The 21600-nt window shown below is 35.8% G+C and overlaps 2 long non-coding RNA genes across 8 annotated transcripts in view; one reads left to right on the top strand and one right to left on the bottom strand.

Moving 5' to 3' along the window:
• LOC144318516 (uncharacterized) overlaps positions 1–21600 on the top strand; it is a 483084-nt gene that overhangs the window by 147841 nt on the left and 313643 nt on the right. The gene's annotated exons all lie outside the window — the stretch shown is intronic.
• LOC144318515 (uncharacterized) overlaps positions 1–21600 on the bottom strand; it is a 42978-nt gene that overhangs the window by 18165 nt on the left and 3213 nt on the right. The window contains exon 1 of one of the 3 annotated variants that reach the window (XR_013384484.1): positions 9164–9287. The exons of the other annotated variants lie outside the window; for them this stretch is intronic. This is a non-coding gene — a long non-coding RNA (uncharacterized LOC144318515). Of the gene's footprint in view, positions 1–9163; positions 9288–21600 lie in introns of those variants that run through there. 3 annotated transcript variants of the gene reach the window in all.

Raw genomic sequence — 21600 nt, 5'->3', positions numbered from 1 at the left:
CCTATATTTTTATCTTAAGAGGTTTGTAGTTCTGGCTCTAATATTAGGTCTATGATCCATTTTGAGTTAATTTTCACATATGTGTAAGGAAGATATCTAACTTCCAGTACTATTTGTTAAAAAGATTATTCCTTCTCCATTGGAAATTCTTGGCATCCTTGTCGAAAACTAATTGACCATAAATATCTCATAAGGACTTTTGACCCCAAACTATGAGAGACTAAAAGGAATGAGAAAATATTTTCTAGGAGTTAGCCTGAACATTAAAAAAAAAAAAAAAAGATCTAATGAAGGGCCAGGACTAGGGTGAGGCAAGTGAGGCACTTGTTGTAGGCACTAAATTAAGAGAAGTGCCAAAGGCAATATTTTTTTAAAAATTCTTAAAAAGGAAAAAAAATCTATGATGAACAAAATATCAAAATTTTAAGTAAAGACAGATTAATACTGCTAATTTTTCCTTTGGCGTTAGGTTCCAATATGGCTTGGCTCGGAATTATTAATTCTGCCTTTGTTAACCATTTGATACTTTATTATGACTTTTCGCATTAGACTTTTAAAAATACTATGCTGGAATAATTTATTTTGATTATTGGCATTCTCTGCTCTTAAATTTCCACTGAGGCAAGTGCCTCATTCATCTCACTCACCTCACCCTATGCCAGTCCTGCTGACAAGTACAGATAATGGCTTCACACCCTAAACTTGCTACACAAGTTATTTGCAAACTTCATTAGCTAACCACAAACAAATATCCTTTCATCTAGCTAACCAGACCAATCCCTCTTTCCCTACTTAGAGATTATTTATGTTGCACAACACATGTATCTATCAGTTACAGTGTGTTTGATGTTATGACGCTTCATGTATTTTGTCTCCCTGAATAATATTGTGTATTATACAGATCTAAAATAGAGAGCCAGCCTAACTTTAGGGTTCCATCCATTGACTGCCCTTTGTAGGACTTCAGTAGTTCTATCCTTTCCTTGATATTTATCAGTATTGGGTAGTCATCTACTGTTCTGCTGACAAGGCCACAGCAATGACACAAATGCACATGACAAGAGTATAATGTTTCTAGGTCCAGTAAGTACAGAGGGATTATAGTGTGTTAAGCATATATAATGGAGTGTGGTTGGCGTAATGGTTCTAATGGGCAGAGAAAAAGATCTATAAGTATCAAGAAAGGATAGACGAAATAGGAATAGAAAGATTCTTGGCCTGTGAGTGCTAATTTTTCTTTTTATTGTGAAATTTAAGTTTTTCTATTAAAAATATTTTGGTTTTATATTTGAGCCTAATCCATAATTCTCTTTGCTTATTGTTTTATGGTTAGGCAGCCATGACTGGAGTTAAGAAAGCCAATAGAACTTTTTTTTTTTTTTTTTTTTACCAATAGTACTTTTTAATAGGTATTAACAAAGATACGTAATTATTTTTCAAACAAGAATAATGATTGACTGAGAGCTAGGACTACATAATAGGTCAGTTCAGACAGGAAGAGGTTAAAGAGAGAAATCTGAAGGAAAAGATCTACCAAGGAAAAGATGGTCCTGAGAATAGGAATAGAGTAGGAGGATGTGGCATCTAAGGATAGGAAAACAATACAGGGCATCTTGTGGAGCCACAGTGAAGAAACATGAGGTCTGAGAGCACTGAAGGTCAAAAATCTCACTGTTTTCTTCAGTGGTGGGTTTGCTAGTCCTGGGTCAAAATAAAACAATAAGAAACAAGATCCAATCTCATCATTGCCACTGGTTCCTTTTTTGTTACCAATTCACATTTAGCAGCTTATCCAGTGTCACACTGAGGTGAAATTAAAAAAAGTAAAAATGAAAGTAAGTAAGTTTCATGTGAATAATTGCCCTCTTATGAAGGAGCTATAGATGGAAATGTCCTAAAACAATCTGGTTTCTGAAATAACTTGTTACCTACTGCTGTCTTCCATTTGAATCATTCTCCATCCTAAACACCGTCTTTCCCGAAATAGCTATTACTTTTGAGGGTAATGGTGATCCTCACTCATGTCATTCCAGTTTCCAGTTAGCACAGCCTCTGCTCACTGGAACTCCCTATCACCCTGCTTTCTAAAGTGTGTTCTACTGAACTCTGTTATACAGTTTGTCACATAGTTTTTGAAAAAACTGAGTTTTTTTTTTACTATAGACTGAAAAACTTTTGCATTGTGAACCTGCAAGAATAGGGTACCAGTGGTGGTGCTGGTGGAGAAAGTGGTGGTGGTAAGTGGGATGTCTGCCAAAAATATTTGACCATAGATTTTTCCTTCACGAATCATTTTGATAAGGGTAGGGGTAAGGTGGATGAGGCTGTGAGATATCACAGTGTTCCTTAAGCATCAGTTTGGGAAATATATTCTCTTTTTTCATCAATTTTAAGCAAATTAAACCCCCCAAATCCACTTAAACTCCCAAATAAAAATGCCCAAATTCATTCCCATTCCCAGCCTCATATATAATACAAATTGTCCTCCCTTTGGTCCATATGAAAGTATTATATTGCTCAACTGTATTAGTTTTCTTTTGCTATGTAACAAATTACCACAAACTCAGTGATTCAAAATAACACACATGTATTATCTTACAGAGTCTGTAGGTCACATATCCAGGCATGATTTAGTTATGTTACTTGCTTCAGAGTCTTAACTAGTCTGCACTCCAGATGTCATCTGGGGGCTGTGTTGTCACCTGAGGCCCGGGGTCTTCTTCCAAGTTAACATAGTTGCTGGCTTTGCCACTGTACCACTCATGGTGGCTTGCTTCTTCAAAGCAGGAGAGAGCCTCTGACGTTAGGGAGACACAGTCCCTCTCTTAAGGACTTTCACCTGATTAAGTAGGGATCACACAGGATAATCTTTCTTTTGATTAACTCTCAGTCAACTTATTTGGGACCTAAATGACATTTGAAAAAAATCCTTTCTCCTTTGCTATATATTATTGGCTAGAAGCAAGTCCCAGGTTCTGCCTTAAATAAGGGGAGGAAATTAGTCAAACATGTGTCTCATTGGGGTCACCTCAGGGTATGTCTGCCTCATCAGCCCAAAGCCTGTTTTTCTTTTTTAATGAAATTCTCATTTGTTTCTTGAAAAAAGTTTTTACTGGTTCGTTTATATATGAGTAACTATCAGTTATGTTAGCTTTCTAAAACCATATCCACCAGTGAAAGAAATCCTTTTTATCAACTTCTATTAATGCTTATTTAAGAAACTATATTACAACTTGAATTATATTATTCAAAGACTGCAAACCTAAAATATTCCAGTACTTGAGTGTCAATTTTGAAAGCATAGTCATGGAGGAGAATATCACAGTAAAATATGTAAGTATTGTGAATTTTGTTATTTTTAAATATTTCTGTTGACTTCTGATGAAGATTAAAAATACATGGTGCCCTCTAGCCTTCAGATTCCTTTTTGTTCTGGTAGCACCTGTGAATTGGGATACTCAGGCCAAGATGACATACCATTAATGCAGATATTTAAACACACAAAAATTAGGCCTTAAAAGTTCTTGAGCATATGACCATTGTACTCAAACTTTTCACTTTACTGATAACTCAGTTGTCATGATAGTTGTTAATCTCATAGAGGGATTTACACTGGGGAGAGACCTAAGTAAATTCTTAGTAATTGTATCTTCATGGTTTTAATTGCAAATACTTATAAAATAACTACTTTTTATTTCCAGTTCAAAAACTAGAATTATTGAAATACTTTTTCCCAAAAGAGGTCAATTCTGTAACCTCTGTAGAGTTGCTTTGGGTTAATTCAGGGTAACAACTAGTCAGAGATATGCATGACTGTTTCTGGGTATGCACTGATTAATGGTAGAGTGGGGAGAAAAGCAAATTGTTTTTTACTATAATAGAACCTTGTTTGGTAAGCAGGAAGGTTTGTTCAGTTTAAATGGTTGTTATGGTGCCTTTACACAGGTAAAGTCTTGAGAAAAGAAACATGGTCCTAGGACTAGAAGCATATGTCTGAATTGTCAGACTTTCTGTTTTTTAAGAAGGCTGAGTTCCCTGATTCTAAGAGGAATCTTTCTGAAAAAAAAAAAAAAAAAAAAGAATTCAGTTCTGGAATGAAGTTCTTTTGAATTACAGAAACGGTTGTCATTGAAATATATGTGGTGGTAGGCCTCATTGTACCAAAAAAAAAACAAAGCAAAGACAATTAGATTATTGTCACTAGATTGTGAGACACACTAGACAAAAATGGCTGGAGCTAAAAAAAAGAAATACTAGATCAACTTAGTAGGAAAACATGAGAACAAAAGAAAATAAGCAGCCCAAGCTGTTGGGCATAGCTTTAGTCAAAATAGTGGGTACCCTTGTTTAAAGATAATATAGTGAGATTTGAACACTAGTGACTACATCTTCTTCACTATATTAACTGACCTTTAAATATGATTGTCCCTTTCATTTGACCAAAGGACATTTACCTCGTAAAAGAAGCTATTCATTCACTCTAGAAAGCCAATATAGGAAAATATGCTAAATTGACATTTAGCATTATCTCAAAACACCTTTATGATAACTTATGTTATTATTTCCATATGATTTGAATTTGAGATTTTAAAATGTGTTTTAAATCCATCTAAAATAATAGCTAGATGTCCAGGTGGCTATTAGGGTTATCTGGTAATGATATTAGGATTTTTCTTAACAGCTAAGTAATTACTTCTTTTCCAGGCTAAAGACAAGTTGAACTCTATGCCCTCTTCCAGATTTACACCTGTAATGTATGAAGTAATGGGACAGCTGACTGACATTTTATGTACCACAGCATTGTTTTATAATGAGGAGAAACGCTTTTCTACATTGTCTTGATAGTTTGGGAAGTAGTGGGCGCAAAGCAACAGGGAGTTATCAAGGTTGCAGACACTGGCTGACCCATGATCCAGAGCTGTGAATCTGCCAGCTAGGGTTTTTCTTTAAGACATCTTTTTACTACACTTGAACACATCTGGCCTCCCCAGTTGCCTCCATTGTTTCCCAGAATCTTACAAGTCATATGGAACACATTAAACAAAACCATTTCAGCAAGCTCGGTGCTCGGTGCTTTGGATATCTGCCTTAATTTGACATAAATAAAAAGACTTTGGACACCTTATGGCTATATTACATCAAAATGAACACAGGCAATTTCACTTTCTAGTCTCATGGAAGTTGAAAAGCATAGGCCTTGTTATAAAGCAGAATTCAATTGGAGGTATATTCCTGAATCCTTTATCCCTTGCAGGAATATTTTTCTACATGACTTTAGAATACTTGACACTAGTAACTGAATGTTTTTCCCCTACACACTCTCAGAAATAGAAGTAAACAAATGGATGCATTTAGGATTAAAAGTATATGAAAAAAGATATCCAGCCCTTAGAACCTAAATGGATTTGGGCATACCAATCACTGCTCTATTTTAGTGCTAAGAGTGAAATCTGAACTAACAAGTACAGCCAAGGAGGCCTAGTGAGCACTTTCAGTGCACTTTGTTAACCTAACAAAGCCTAGGGGGGACATTATATATATACCTGTGCTACAGGAAGAACTCCTGTTGCTTCTTATGAAAAGAATGCCTAATTTTAAACACCTAATGAGCTTGGTGGGATGAACCCAGCTTCTAAAGATTTCCATAGATTTAGAGCTAATGAGAGCCAAGTTGTGAGCTGATTTGTATCAGTGGGAAGCTCTGCTTTTTGCTTGTGTAAAGGTTGGAAGAGAAGTGTATAATGGCTTTTGCCTAAAGGCAATTCTCAGGCTAGCTTTTCACTTAAGAAAAGGTCTTCTCTTTGCCCCCAGGGCTTCCTACAGAACAACTATATATGGAGGTCTTCTTAAAGGGAAGATTATTTTTAGATACACAACTGCTTGAAAAGAGATACTTCAGTCAAGTCTATTTATTTGGAGACAGATAGATAGAAATTTGCACAATTTCATTCCCATCCCCGCATCTCCACCTGTGTTTTTTTTGTTATTGTTTTAACTGAATTTAGTCAAACTAGTTGAGTTTCAGGACACAGCTTTCTTTCATAAAAATTAAACATAGTTTTTAGCTTTCATCATAACATTATCCAATTTATGATACATAAATTATTTCGTCCTGCCCTTTGTTATGAGTTATTTTTGTGAGTTATTTAATATCCAGTTGGTACAAATTGGAACCATGGAGTTTACATGAAAAGTAACCATTGTCTCTCTGTGGGTATTTATATTAAATTTAGTAATATTAACAGCGTAATAACAACAGGCACAATCAGAATTACTTTGAGCAGAGCATTATCCAACAAGACACTGTGGGATTAGCCATTTTAGTGGCATTAAATACCTGTCATTTTATTTCTATCACTTTGCAGTGGGTGGTTGATTGGGATTAGTGGGTAGATTAGTCTTTTTATGGAAATGTTTATATGCATTCAAGAAGCATACCTTAAGTGGCTCATCCTACACTCATTTATCTTTAATGGTTATGTAGTACAGGATGCCTACTATTTAAGGGGGAACATTGTGAGGGGAGACACCTAGGATTAAGATGCATTTCAGGTAGCTTTTGGTTTAAAAATATGGATTGATCATGTGCATTTTTCCTCTCCAACCAGTTTTACCTCCCTCAAATTCCCGTGTGAGAAGGAAATTCTGAGGAGACATGGCAAAAACAACTTTCTGGGGCAAAACAAAAACAAAAAACTGCTGAATGATTGGTAACAGAAGAGAGAATTAGCCCAGAAAGGGGGCCTACTCGCTGTATAGACCCCAAGTAACTCAAGACTCCAAAATGCTAGGTGTGAAGGGAAGTAAACCAGAAAGCAGAGGTGTTAATTAAAGTCTGGCTACAGAGCATTTGAACTCCATCACCAGCACCATGTCCATTCATTGCATGGAATGCCTGGTAGATAGATGTTTTTTCCAGGCAGAAGACTGGAAATTTCTTCTCAAAAGAAATTAAATGATGAGAATTTGTGTATCTAAGGTGAACATTGGAACCCCAGAAAAAGCCATGGCATTTGGGAGCCCCAGTGTAACAGTGCCCAGATAGTCATCAAATCCTGCTCATAAGCAGTGTTTTTAAACATAATTGCTCAGAATCTGGTCACGGATCATCATTTTAGGAAAGCTGGTGACATGAAAGTGAAAATATCACCTCCCTCCACCAAATGCCCCTTAAATGAAGTAATAAAACCTTCACAAAATAATACTTTTAATTATAATTCAAAGAAACTTGAAAAACAACTGCAAATCAAACAAACAAAAATCAGGTATGAGACATTAGGCAAGGAAACAATTGAGAATGAGAGATTTCTTAGAGAATATAAATAATGACATTGTTATACCAAATTCAACAGAATTGTTAGGATTTAAATACGTGTCACTCATCTGGGACATAGAATGAGAAAGGGAAGCATAAAATATAGGTCAGAGACATAGAAGATCTATCTAATATGTTTAATGATCTGCAGAAAGAGAGAATGGAGTAATTGTAGACAAAAAAAAAATTATCAAAGGAATAATGCAAGAGAAGCAGAAGCCTTCATGTCTTCAGAGTAAAAGGATATACTGAGTATTTGCCACAATTAACATAGAAAGACCTAATCCCAAGTGCATCATTTTGAAACTTTATAAATAGTGGGGAGAAGGAGAAGATCCTAAAAGCTTCCAGAGAGAACCATGAGATCATCTGTAAAGGAATATTATCAAACTGGTAACAGGCTTCTGATAAGCAAAATTCAGGATAATGGAGCTAAACAAGAGTTCTTCGCTTCACTTCTCCCCTCCCTAGAATTACACATATCCAATGAGCAATCAATTAAGTATAAGAGAAAAATAAAGATCACTGTGTATGGACACAGAAAGTTTGATGCCTCACATTACAGAGGATGGAGAGTGTAGGAAGGTTAATGTCATTGTTTTAAAAGTTGAGAATGAAGAGCTACTACTATGGGATAATAAAAGGAGATTTAAAAACTATTTGAAATTAGAAAAATGACCAATGGAGAAACTGAGAAGAATGTTTTAAATATTTTGCATGATTGAGGAGAGAGAAAGTGGGAAGTGGTATAGATGCATTAAATTCTCATCCATCAGAGCTCAAGGTAAGAGACAATATTTAAAGTAGTTAAGTAAAAAATGTCAATATGAGTGTTGTATTGGGAGAGGTGGAGGAGAGGTATAACATCAGGTGAACAAAACCAGAAATGTTCATATGTGGAGTCCCTGGAAAGCAATACTGGGGGTGAGGAAAGGGAATTTTTTTTTCCATTATTATTTGCCTCTGTTTGTTTGTTTTTTTTTAAGATTTTATTTATTCATGAGAGACACAGGCAGTGAGAGAAGTAGGCTCCATGCAGGGAGCCCAACGTGGGACTCGATCCCAGGTATCCAGGATTACATCCTGGGCCAAAGGCAGGTGCTAAACCGCTGAGCCACCCAGGGATCCCCTGCCCTGTGTTTTAAACACTATGATGGTATGAATGTAATAAACATTAAAATAAACTTTATTTTAAAGAAGCTCACTGTAAGGAGAGATGATGCAATGGAAAATATACAAGTGGGCTACTCAGGATCATAACGTTTGAGTGAATCTGCTGCTAACTTTGACCATATTATTTAACAATATGAAGCCAGTTTCCTCAAGCAGAAAAGACCTAGACTTTTCCACCTCTCTGATTTTCTGATTTCTATGAATCTTTTTCTTCCTTGACTTTGGGAAGCTACATAGGTCATGAGCATGATCTGGAAACATACCTATACACACACACACACACACACACACACACACACACACACTGAAAATGCAGCCCTTTGACAATGCAAAGAAAGACATGTTGAGTTTTCGATACTCCTTATATAGCTGCAGGAAGTATACGAGGACAAGATTTTAGGTAAAAAATGTATTGTTGTTTTAATAAAAACACCCAAGGTCTTTCATTATTTTTTACCTTTCAGAAATGGTATTCTTCATTATGTGGAGGTGAAAATATGAACCCAATACATCAGGCTAATCTAAGGCTAAAACTTTGATAAGTATATTTGTTTATTTTTTAAAAGGGAAAATGTCTTTGGTTTTATACTACCATCCACATAATATTCTGCATTTAGCCCTCAAAGAGACAAGTCTATTCTATTAGAGATCATAACCCAGAAAGACTACACTTACCTATGCATACCTGACAACAATTAAGAATTGAATTAAGGATCGAGTCCCATGTCAGGCTCTCTGCATGGAGCCTGCTTCTCCCTCTGCCTGTGTCTCTGCCTCTCTCTCTCTCTCTCTCTCTCTCTCTCTGTCTCTATGAATAAAAAAATAAAAATCTTTAAAAAATTAAATTAAAAAAATAAATAATCAAAAATTAAAAAAGAATTGAATTAAGGATTATATCATGTAAAAAGACCAAAATATAATGTATATTTAAGTATTTCCAATTGCATGTTGACTTTTTTTTTTAAATTCATGAGAGACAGAGAGAGAGAGAGAGAGAGAGAGAGGCCGAGACACAGGCAGAGGGAGAAGCAGGCTCCATGCAGGGAGCCCAATGTGGGACTCGATCCTGGGTCTCCAGGATCAGGCCCTGGGCTGAAGGCAGGCGCTAAACCACTGAGCCACCTGGGCTGCCCGTATGTTGACTTCTATATTTAAATGCTTGTTTTTCTGTCAGCCCAATAAGTTGGAGATAAGCATTCTTTCTTGTGAAATATTTTCTTTGTGAAAGAGGCTTTCTTTCATATGGCTCTGAAGTTGAGACCCTTTTTACATCCAACAACAGATATCACACCACAGTGCAGACTTTTTCCCTGTGTTGGATACTTAAAACTATACACAAAGGCTTTCTTACCTTTCACACTCCATATCAACTATGAAAATGAAGTTTTCAATCTAAGCAGCCAGTTATGGCTAAGCAGTATGATGCAATGATGTCCCCCTTTGCACAATGATGTGCAAAGAAGGAAACTATTTGAAGTAATCAAGCTAAATGTGTAATTTAATTAGTGCCAAAAAATACTGAGGTTTAGGTGGTGCTCATTTGTCAACAGATTCCCTTTTATATGACCTTGCAACCCATAAGCTAATTGTAGAACAAGTATCCTATTAATTTTAAGGAATATTTGTTCTTATGTCTACCATCTGCATGGCTTGAATAGATTCCCTAATGCTGACACCATGAGCCACCTTCAGAGACATATCACAAGTAAAATACTTTTTTTTTAAAGATTGTATTTATTTATTCATGAGAGACAAAGATAGGCAGAGACAGCAAGAGGAAGAAGCAGGCTTCTCGCAGGGAGCCCGATGCAGGGCTAGATCCCTAGGCCTGGGATTACTCCCTGAGCCAAAGGCAGATGCTCAACCACTGAGCCACCCAGGCATCTCAACAAGTAAAATACTTGAGAGGAACAAAATTTTGGTAATTACTTTTGAGAGCTAAATTTATAATCTGTCAGAAGAAAAGCAGATGAATCTCTCCTATAGGTTTTCAGAACTACTAGTAACTTCATTATCATCAACTCTAGGCAATGATCATATTTGAGACATTTGATTAGCAAGTGAGACATTTTGAATTTATAAGGATATTACAGAACTTTCCACATTCCAAATGTCTGTGTTTGTGGTATTTATTGTTTGACTGCTGGTTTAATAGCACTTTATAGAGAGTATAATACATCATCTGGGTAGAAGTACCTTGAACATTTAAATGCTTTGTAGAATCACTATTGAAGAATCACTATTATTATACTATGACAATGTTAAGAATTGTGTTCACATGAACAAATAAAATTCTTATAAATATGACCCAGTGATGAGTGTCATTTTGAAATAGTAATGATAAGCCTGGTGGCAAATTTTCAGTTCCCCAAATTAAAACCAGAGGTGGTGATTTAAGAATGCCTTTAGTTGAACTGAGTTATTTGAACTGAGTTATTGTTTGAAAAGGCAGTATGGGTTTTTCACACAGAGACATGCTGAGATAGACCTTTCATTAATTTTTGCTTCTACTTTGGGAAGACCTTGTCACTCATGGAGTATTGTCTCTTACACCACTCACATTAGGCATTGGCTATGGAGGGAAGAGTTAATGAGAAATCCTACAAACCTCATATCCAAAGAAGTAGTCCTAAAAAAAAAAAAAAGAAAAAAAAGAAAAAGAAAAAGAAAGAAGAAAAGAAGTAGTCCTTTTGAGTTGTCAAAAGTTAGTAAATATCATCTGGTAATATTTTTGAGTGCCCAAATGGAATACTTGCTTTATGGCTTTGTCTCATTTTCCATTCTCTTTGCTTATCTCTTAGCAAAATAGCAGTGTTATTAAGGGTGACATAATAATGGAAAATCACATTAGCCTTTAAAACTGTTCTTTTTTTGTGGGAATATAAACAATGACATTATGATCATATGATCGTCTCATCTTCCCATTCTACTGTGAGCACTCAGTGTAATATCAGGGGGGCAACAGCATATCAAGGCTCATGGCTTTTGGAGACCCATGAGTATGGCCTGAAGTGCTCAATCTGGAAAATGACACAATCTTCTGTGGAAAGGAGCAAGAACAGTCACTGTTCACTGAGAAAGTAGACAGCAGGGATGGGATTTGGGTTAGGTCACTTGATCATTACCTATGTAAGTTCTCCTCCATTCAATAAAGATAAAGATTTTCCCACAGGACCTAAAATGTGAAAAATATTATCTACTTAAATTTTTTTATTTCTGGAATATGATGTCTCTTTGTATTCATAATTAGATGAGTATTGTCATTTTGGAGTTTTGGGGGGACAAGAGACATGATGTGGAGTCAAGAGAGGCTTAAGTTTTCTTTGTTGCATATCACAAATATGAGAGTCCATTTGTCCCTATTTACTTTTAAATCCACTGGTAAGTCTGAGTGGGAATCTAAAACTATCCTCCCCTCTGAATGCCTTTATAGAGTCTCAGAAAACAGGAAAAAATGTCAAGAATACCTTTAAGACTAATACATAAAAGTAATTTGAATTGTATTTATTGACTCTAGAAATTTAGTGGTTTTTTTTTAAAGATTTATTTATTTATTTTAGAGAGAGAGCATGGAAGCAGAGATGGGGAGAGGGAGAGTTAGAGAGAGTCTTAAGTGGGCTCCATGCTGAGCAAAGCTTGATCTCATGACCTGAGACCACAACCTGAGCCAAAACCAAGAGTTGGATGCTCATCTGACTGCACCACCCAGCTGTGTGTGGCCAGCTCCACGCTCAGAAGGGAGTCTTCTTGAGATTCTCTCCCTCTCCCTCTGCCCCTAGAAATTTGGTTTTTGAGGTTGTTTCCTTAATCAAAACTAAGACTGGTGGAAACTATACATAGCTAGATAAAATATATGTTCCTAAAAAGTCCAAAGATTGAGCATTCATTAGATTAAATGTCTGCCAATTTTTTAATGAAGAGACAATATACTTTGTCATTTATTTTTAGCACTTAAGAGTGATATAGGTGGAGTGCCTGGGTGACTCAGTGGGTTAAGTGTCCAACTCTTGATTCCAGCTCAGGTCATCATCTCAGAGTCATAAGATGGAGCCCTGAGGCTGAGGCCAGCTCCACACTCAGAAGGGAGTCTTCTTGAGATTCTCTCCCTCTCCCTCTGCCCCTCTCTACTGTGCTCTCTCTCTAAAATAAAATAAATCTTTTTTTTTTTTAAGTGAAATAGGCATAACAGTAGGAATGTACTTAACCATGTTGAACTGTATTCTTAAATATGGCTAATATGATAAACTTTGTTTTGTATATTTTACCACGACTTTGAAAAAAAAAGTGAACTAAATACTTCCTCTATTACAGAAAAAATATCCTGGGTCTCCCTTGGGGCAAGCATTTTGGAGGGTTCTAGTTGAAGACTCAACTCAAAGACACAAACTCCTGCTTTTCAGTCACAGAAGACAACAGCTGAAAGGCATTTTTGGAAACCAAGAAGTCCACCTTCTCTTTTCATAGACTAGGAAAATGAAGCCCAGACAGGTAGAGTGACTGGACCAAGATCATATAGATCACAGAACAGAAGGGGAATAGATACACAGTCTCTATATGCCCAATCTTGGCTCTGACTGCTGCACTGTTCTGTCCTGGTTGATAAATCAGCATTGGCCCCTCTTCTTAAACACCATATACTTTGTGTGTGGGCACACTCAGTACTGTCAGTTTGATCATTTGTATTTTTTTCTACATTTCCCTCTTTTTCCACAATAACTTCATGTACATTCCATTTTTGCAAATATTTTCTGTTTCTTTTCCTTTTCACCAACTTTAGGAAACTAGGCTTTATACGATGGCAAACTGATTTTTTTTTCTGGGTTAGGCAAAACAAAAGCAAAAACAATCGTTTTTTTGTTGTTGTTGTTATTGTTGGCATAAAATACATTAGCTATATTTATAGTTTATAACAAACTTTCACATATATTTTCTCTTTGATCCTTTAAAGGTAGATGACTTTAGAATGTAAGGCCCATGAGGGAGTGGCCTTGGCTGATTTAATTTTCATTGCTATGTCCTAGTACCTGAAATAGTCTCTGACACATAATCATTGTTCAGTAAACATTTGCTGAATGAATAAATTAGTATCACTCTCATTTTAGAAATGAATATTTACTCAATTAACATATATATTAGTTCCAGAGGCTGGACTTAAGTCCAGTGCTCCTGATTCCAAATCCAATGCACCTTGAAAATCATGACAGATTTACAAAATATTAAAGGATGATGTGAAAGCAAAACAGGTATAGGAAACTACTAGGAGTATTGGAGAAAAGACCTAAGAACATTGTATGTGAGGTCATAATGGTATAGGGGCCAAAGAAGAGGATTGATATTGATAGACAAAAGTAAATTGACTGTGGGCTGGGGACCTGGGATATGGAGAACTCAGGATAGAGGGAATCATGATTAAGCTTATATGAATGTGCCATTGAAATAGATTCAGTAAATTGGAGGAGAGGATTCTGATTCCTTCCTTCTCTTTACCCCTCCCTGTATGCTTCCCTCCGTAATAGGAGCAAAGGCACCCAGGCCTAATTTCAGCCATAAATGATGCCTAAACAAACACATAAAACAAGAAACAAACAAAAGCCCTCTATATGGCTACAAAATATTTATTTATGAGGCTGCTACATCAATAACACTAATTATACTGTAATTGCCAAGAACTGAAATTAATGTGATTTTGTGGAAATCCACAATCAATCTCAGGCCTAATTTCTGTGAATGAATGCACTCTGAACAAAATTTCAGTTTAGAGAGCATATTTCATTCTTAGAGTACTTGGCAAAATGACACTGGGGAGGAGAATTGTAAGATGTAATAGTATACTTCAATCCTAAACTATAAAGGCAATAAAGTCAGTCCATTCAGTACTGCCTGATTATAAGGCAGCTCCTTAACGGTTGCACAGTGAAACTAGTTTTGTGAATTATCAGACCTTACCGCTAGCCATGAGAAAATTCTCAAGATAGCAGACTGAAAAGTTCAGTGATTGCAGCATCATAATAATATTTCTCCAGCCATACATAGAGGTACAGTAAAATTGAATTATTTTGTGTTTAGATAGTTGGTGTAAATGAGAGAGACAAAAGGCTTTCTCCTGAGCTGCTTCAGCATATGGAAACGAAAATGTATTTTACACAGTTCCCAATGTGAACGTTATGTTCAGTACATTGTGGTTAATTTTGAGCAACACTTCGGTCTTGCTTAAGATTTTAAAAATCCATCTCACTTTCGTTTTGTGAATGCTTCTTATCTAGAGTGTTGTTCTGATACTATGGAACTGGAATGGAGCTAGACCTCTTGTTTGTATTTCAGAGACTAAACAAGAGCTGCTGAAAATAAGGGACCATATTCTAAACATTCAATTTTAGCACAGAAAACACTGTTTACACGGTCCACAGTAATGGCAGCTGTTTCAGCTATTTAAATAGTATAATTACACATTTCATTCCAGAGTATAAGAGTAACAGTTAGTTTACTAGCAAATCTCAAATTGAATGTACTCGTTCCTATATAAACATGTACAGGTAACCTATCAATAGTTACTGCCAATTATATCTGAACTATAATTTGGTCTTTATTGGAGCTGCAGTGCTTGAAAAGAATACTTTTCTTGGGAATGTTGAACCTTCCTCTATCCCCCCAAATGATAAAAAAAAAAAAAAATACAGTTGTCAGCATAATGTCTTGACATTCATGATGCCAGCCTGTCTTTACTGGTGTCAGATGTGAAAATAAATAGATATTAAACTGTCAGTCAATGAAATTGCAAAGTCAAGAACAGCTCTAGCTGTGATCCTGTGTGTTCTATTTGATGGACACAGGTGTTTAAGTGTTATGAATTCAACAGGGCCAGGGAACAAGAGAAACATTTTCCAGCAGTTTTCTATTTGCTAAAACATCTGAGATGAACTTTCCTATGTCTCAGGACTTCAGTAGACTCTCAGAGACTTGAAAAAGTGCCAAGAATTCCCCCACTGTTTTCAGTGCTAAAATGTGAAAACTTGGCCCCAATTCCTGAAGGTACATTCTGTTATCATCTATGCATGCAAGGTCTCCAAAGCCAAATAAAGGGCAGCTCCGTTGGCCTTGAATGCACATTTGTGACAGACACCAGACACCCACCTAGTTTATTTATTATTCATAAGACACTTAAAGCCAGTCATCTGTCACTAATAAACATTAACAGTATTAAAAATTAACAATCATCTTACAGCATGATGAAACCAACTCTTCCTTCTGCTTGAGTACTGGAGCAAAGCATATAATATTCATTTATAACACAACTTTAGCCATTGTTGTTATTACTGTTGTGGTTATTATTAGCAATATTATGGTGTTGGCCTATGTGAGAGATCTCATCCTCCTGATGATACAAATTTGTCATTCTTCAATAAGTAGCATTAAATTTTTATCACAGCAAGTATCATTAAATTCTCTTAACAGAGAATGATGTTTATAATGACATCATAAACAAAACCCTGTACTTGAACACTAACCAGCTGTATGAAGAAAGAACTGGATCCTTGTTGCTCTAGATCTCTTATGCCAAACCACTTGTCAGCTCACAGAATAGTGTTCTCAAACATCAAGACTTAGGTGATTTTTGTGCCAACAGCTAGTTTAGATGTCTACAGTGATCAAACTGAAATGTTGCTCAAGGGTGATAAAACACAATCTATATTGCTGTGATAATTTATTAAATTATATGTAAAAAATCCTAGGTTGAGCATTTCCCTGATAATTCTCTTGCAATTATAATTTCTTTTTGGTGTCTGCTCCAGTAAGGACCTGAACAAACACAGTTAGAAAAGGCAGTTTAGAAAGATTACTCCAATAGCTAATTGTAAAATGGAATTTGACAGAAACAAATCTTAGCAGATCAGATCAAATGTCTCATTCTGATTTATGTCTTCAAATCAATATCCACATTCAAGCATTTCAAACTTGGGGATGGATGGTTTTGGCAGTAACTTGCAATTGAAAACAAAATGGATGCAGATGATAAACAATAGCACCAAAAGAGTTGGAGACACAGCAGCCTTAAAGTTTAGCTTAATTTTCCTGCTTATGGAATAGAAAACCTGCTATGCCACCTTTTCCACTAAGGTGTTCTGTATCATTTTCTCATCATTACTTTATCGACAAAGTCAGGTACTATTTTCTGTTTGCTCTTCCTCATGTTGTTCTTTGTGGTAGATTGCAAAAATATCCACAATTCTTTATTTCTAAATCCTTTTGAAGTATGTTTGCCATTCCTCCCATCAGGAGATGATGTCCATTTTCTCCCCTGTTAAATCTGGTTGCCCTTGTGATTGGCTTCAGCCAGTAGAGGGGGAAAGCAGTGATAGTATGTCAGTCTGTGCTTTCATCTCAAGAGTCTTTTCATGCTTCTGCTCACCCTCTTGGATTCTTTCAGAGCTGCGATGTGAGCAAATCTGGGTTAGCCTGCTGGGTGATGAGAGACACATGGCCCAAATGCCATTATCACCCCAACTGACAGCCAGATAACCTCCAGAAGCTGACTGGCAGCTGACTAAAAGTAGGAAGAATAAGTCCAACTGAGTCCTGAAAAATCACCCACCTGAGCCTGGCCTAAATTACTGTCTCACAGAATTGCAAGTTAACTGAACAGTTGGTTTATTTATTTATTTTATTTAAAGATTTATTTATTTATTTGAGAGAGAGAGAGAGAGCACACATGCATGTGAGCAGGGGAGGAGCAGAAGGAAGAGAGTATCCTCAAGCAGACTCCATACTGAGTATGGAGCCCAATGCGGGGCTTGATCGCAGGACTCAGATTATGACCTGAGGCAAAATCAAAAGTCAGCTGCTTAACCAACTGAGCTACCCAGGCACCCCAAATGGTGGTAGTTTTAAAGCACAGCAAAAACTAATACTCCCTTTTTAACTCATTACAATGTAGTTTTGGTCTTCATCAACCAACTTACTTAGTCATGATCATTAAATAGTGACTACTGTTGCCAATTTTAATGAACTAATTGTAGTTTTTATCCTACATTCCTTCTCTGCTGCAATGTTGTTAACTTCTTTCTTACAAGACAGCAGGACAGCCTTTTGTTTCTCTATTGACAGATCTAGTTATTTCTTCTGAATGCCCCTTATATGTTGGGATTGTTTAGGGATCTGGCTTTAAACATTTTCTCTATCTATATATGATGTCCTTGGGTGATTTCACTCATTTGCATATTCTAAACTTGTATGTATTCAGACATCTAAATGTGCATCAGTTTGCCCTGTCTGATACATGGGGCATACTGGCCAATTGAGATACTTAGCAAGTACCTGGAACTTAAATTTGAATTTTAAGTCATAATTCACTTTCCCTCCAAATGTTTTGTGACTCTAATAATCATAACTTTGCAATCTAGATACCTCAGAGTCATCCTTGTTGTTTCCCTAAGTGTTCCTTTTGCCATTGAAACTTTCATCTTTCCTTAGCTTATGACTGTAAAACATCAGCTCAGACTATTGCAAAAGCCTACTGTCTCTTTGTGGCCAGTGTTTTCCCAGTATTACCAGAGTTACATTCTCAAAGAAAATGTCATTACTCTCCTTACGGCCCCTGCTACAGGTAAAATCTAAGCACTTCACTGTATATTTTAGAATCAGAAACACTTGCTTTAAAGTTAGCCTCCCAGCTTAATAGGCTTCTGACCTTGCTTAACTTTGTAGCTTCTCTGAGCTTCCATTTCTCTATCTGTATAATATACTTTAAGTCATTCTGACCATCGAAAGACATACTTTACATAAGGCTCTTATCAGAAGGAATGGCATATAAGGAATATTTATGTTTCACCTAAACTTCACAGTCTGCCTCTGAGTTACTTCCTTAACATCATTTCTTGTTACCCCTCCCATCTACATGTTTCCCTCCACTCATAGCCTTGAAATATCTAATGTATTGGCCACACTTAGTGTGGCGCCAGTTCTTAAGTAGTCCACCATATTTTATTGATTTTATTAAGATACTTTTAACATCTCTAACATGAAGGATGGATCTTCCAATTAGTGGCATATGATAATTTAATTGGTAGCTTTATTTGTTCAGTTTTATTTTGGTACCACTTACATGGTATATTTGGTTAAGTGGAATATGATATTTGCTTCCTGATTCCTTGCCTTTGTTCATTTTTCCTAGAATAATGTTCTTTCCTTAACTTCTAGATAAACTCAGGATTTTCTGACTTGGTCAGACATTTCTTCCCTCTTAGTTTTTCACGTTTCTACAGCCCACTTTTCATGACTTTCTATCTGCTTAGAGTTAACTAACTACAGGTAGAAGGAACACAATCCACACAAAACCACACTGAATTTTGACACTATCTGCACATTCTAAGGGTTCCCCAAAACACCAGGTGTTTCAATAATTCCAGAAGTACTCACAGAATTCATTGAAAGCTGCTGCATTTGAAGTTATGGTTTATTACAGAGAAAGGATGCAAATTATAATTAACCAAAGGAAGAAGCAAATGAGACAGAATCTAGAAAAATATCAGAAATAGAGCTTCCCTTGTTCTCTCCCTTTCGAGTCAGGACATGTTACTTTTCTGACATCAGTGTATGACAATATGCATGGAGTATTACTAATCTAGGAAGTTCCCCTGAGTTCTAGAGTCCAGAGTTTTCTTCTTTTTTTTTTTTCAGAGTTTTTATTGGTGCTCCATGATCTACATATAATTGATTGATTGATCATTGCCAATATGGTGGATCTCCAGGTGACCCAAAGCTCTCACATTAAACCACATTGTTTGTTGGTTTTTCTGGCATAGTTAGCTTCTATCTGAAATGATACTGCTAGACTATGCAGCATGATCTCAGGCAAACAAAGACATTCCTATCAAGTATGACATTCCAGAGGCTTAGAGATTGCCTCCCAGATGCCAAAGACAAAAGTCAGACCTCTTTCTAGACAAGATTAAATTCTTTATTACACACTAGTATGTACTTACTAGAAATTATTAGTTGTCTCTAGGTCTTTATAGGCTAGATGCTCCCACAGGAGAAAGAGCACATGTTTTTAAGTCAGATAGACCTGTGTTCAAATCCTGGATCCATTGCTTATCTACAGGATGACCTTGATTGAGCAAGTTACAAAGCTTTACTTTTTTAATCTGAAAAATAGGTGAAGTTATATGAATATTATAAGATTATTCTAAGAATGAATTAGATAATATTATATGGGATATTTATAGTAATATCTGTTTACAGTAATCATTTAATAGACAGTGGCAAACTATATGATTATTATCATTTTTCCTTTACTATCCACACAGATTAATTAACATCCTAATTCTTTTATTAGGAAAAGAGAACAAGGGACGCCTGGGTAGCTCAGTGGTTGAGCATCTACTTTTGGCTCAGGGCATGATCCTGGAGTCCTGGGATCGAGTCCCACATCGGGCTCCCTGCATGGAGCCTGCTTCTCCTCTCTCTGCCTGTGTCTCTGCCTTTCTCTCTGTGTCTCTCATGAATAAATAAATAAAATCTTAAAAAAAAAAAGAAGAACAAAAAATAACAAAGGAAAAAATAAGCTTATATAGCTCAGAGACTGAATCAAATTTCATTAAATATAATATTTCAATCATAGGTAATGTATATTAATTCCACAAGCTAACAACTTTATGTTTTAGATTATTATTTCTTAAAATAGGAGATCTATGGTTATTAGGGTATTGACAGTACTTGTGTGAAGAAAACTATAGCTAGTGGCTATCTTCATTAAATAACTCAGCCTTTAAATTAAGTTAAATCAAGAACATCTACAAAAGAAGACTGAAGTTTCAAGATAAGTGATTGAGTACGAAAAACTAAATCCCAGACTTAGGGCAAGCTTACAAATGATCTCCAACTTCCCTCAAAGGAGAGGCTGTTTGAACATCTACATAAATGGCATATCCAACTCTGCTTGAATACTTCCTACTAGTGTAAGCAAGAAAAAAGCAGCTTTGTCTCAAGATGGATTTGATTTAAAATATTACCTTAAAAAATCTCTCCTGGACTTTGAATTCTAGCAAAGTTATAAATAAAGCAAGATGAAATTCTTTCTGACTACAAAACCCCACAATGCATGATAAAATATAGCAATCATCCTTATAAAAGCTAAATTCTTCAGAAAACTGGGAAAATCTCTAGTGACAAGAAATGAAGAAGAAAACAAACAAAAAAGAGCTGAAAGTAAATGAATCTGATGCTGGAGCTTTGCTAAAAGATCTTTTCCATTGGGTGTGTAAATTCTTGGACTAACTTCTGGGTAGGAATAGGAGGCCAGATTATGGACCTATTGAAGATAGAGAATGAGAACTGAGACTTGCCCAAAAATTCAGGTCTTAGAAGGGCTACTCAGAACTCTCACAGATATAGTCCTGCTGAATAATAACTTCACAATTCAACATTATGAACAAACAAGGAGAAAATTCACAATGAGAGAGAATCAGCAGGCATATTAAACATTAGTATTAAATCCTTATGAACATTAGATATAGACCTAAGAAATTATAAATCTATTTAAAATTTAATAAAATATGGAAGAAGGACATATAAAATTTCAAAATACAATAAAATGCTATTAGAAAGGAACAGGAGGCAGATATGAAAAATATTTGAATAGAGCATCTATAAAAGAACAATATAGTCAGTGAAATTAAAAAATCAGGTAGAGAGCATTTTACACAGCATTTTGCAAACTCCTAAAGAGAGCAAGAAGAGAAATGGAAAATAGATGTGATGAAAGTTCTTTTTGACATACAAAGTAACATCCCTCAGGTTCTGAGAATTAGGACATGGATTCCTTTGGGGGCCGTTAATCAGCATACCACAAGAAGCTGTGGCTGAGAATTTTTCAGATTTCATAAAATATAATGACAAACATCATATCATATTTTCCCTAGAACCAACTTTATTTTTATTTATAATGTAATATATAGTAGCAAACATTATCATCAGAGTAGAATTAAATAAATGAATAAGCTAATGAATGAATAAATAAATCTGCATACAGATACATCATAGTAAAATTACAGCATACCAAATAAAAAGCAATAATAGTCAGAAGGTGTTAAAATAATCATTTTAAGGCTCTGAGA

Source organism: Canis aureus, chromosome 8 (assembly GCF_053574225.1).
Source record: "Canis aureus isolate CA01 chromosome 8, VMU_Caureus_v.1.0, whole genome shotgun sequence".
In the NCBI taxonomy this organism is placed as follows: domain Eukaryota; kingdom Metazoa; phylum Chordata; class Mammalia; order Carnivora; family Canidae; genus Canis; species Canis aureus.
Note: the sequence above shows the minus strand (reverse complement) of the source record. Positions and strands in the feature narration are given on the sequence as shown.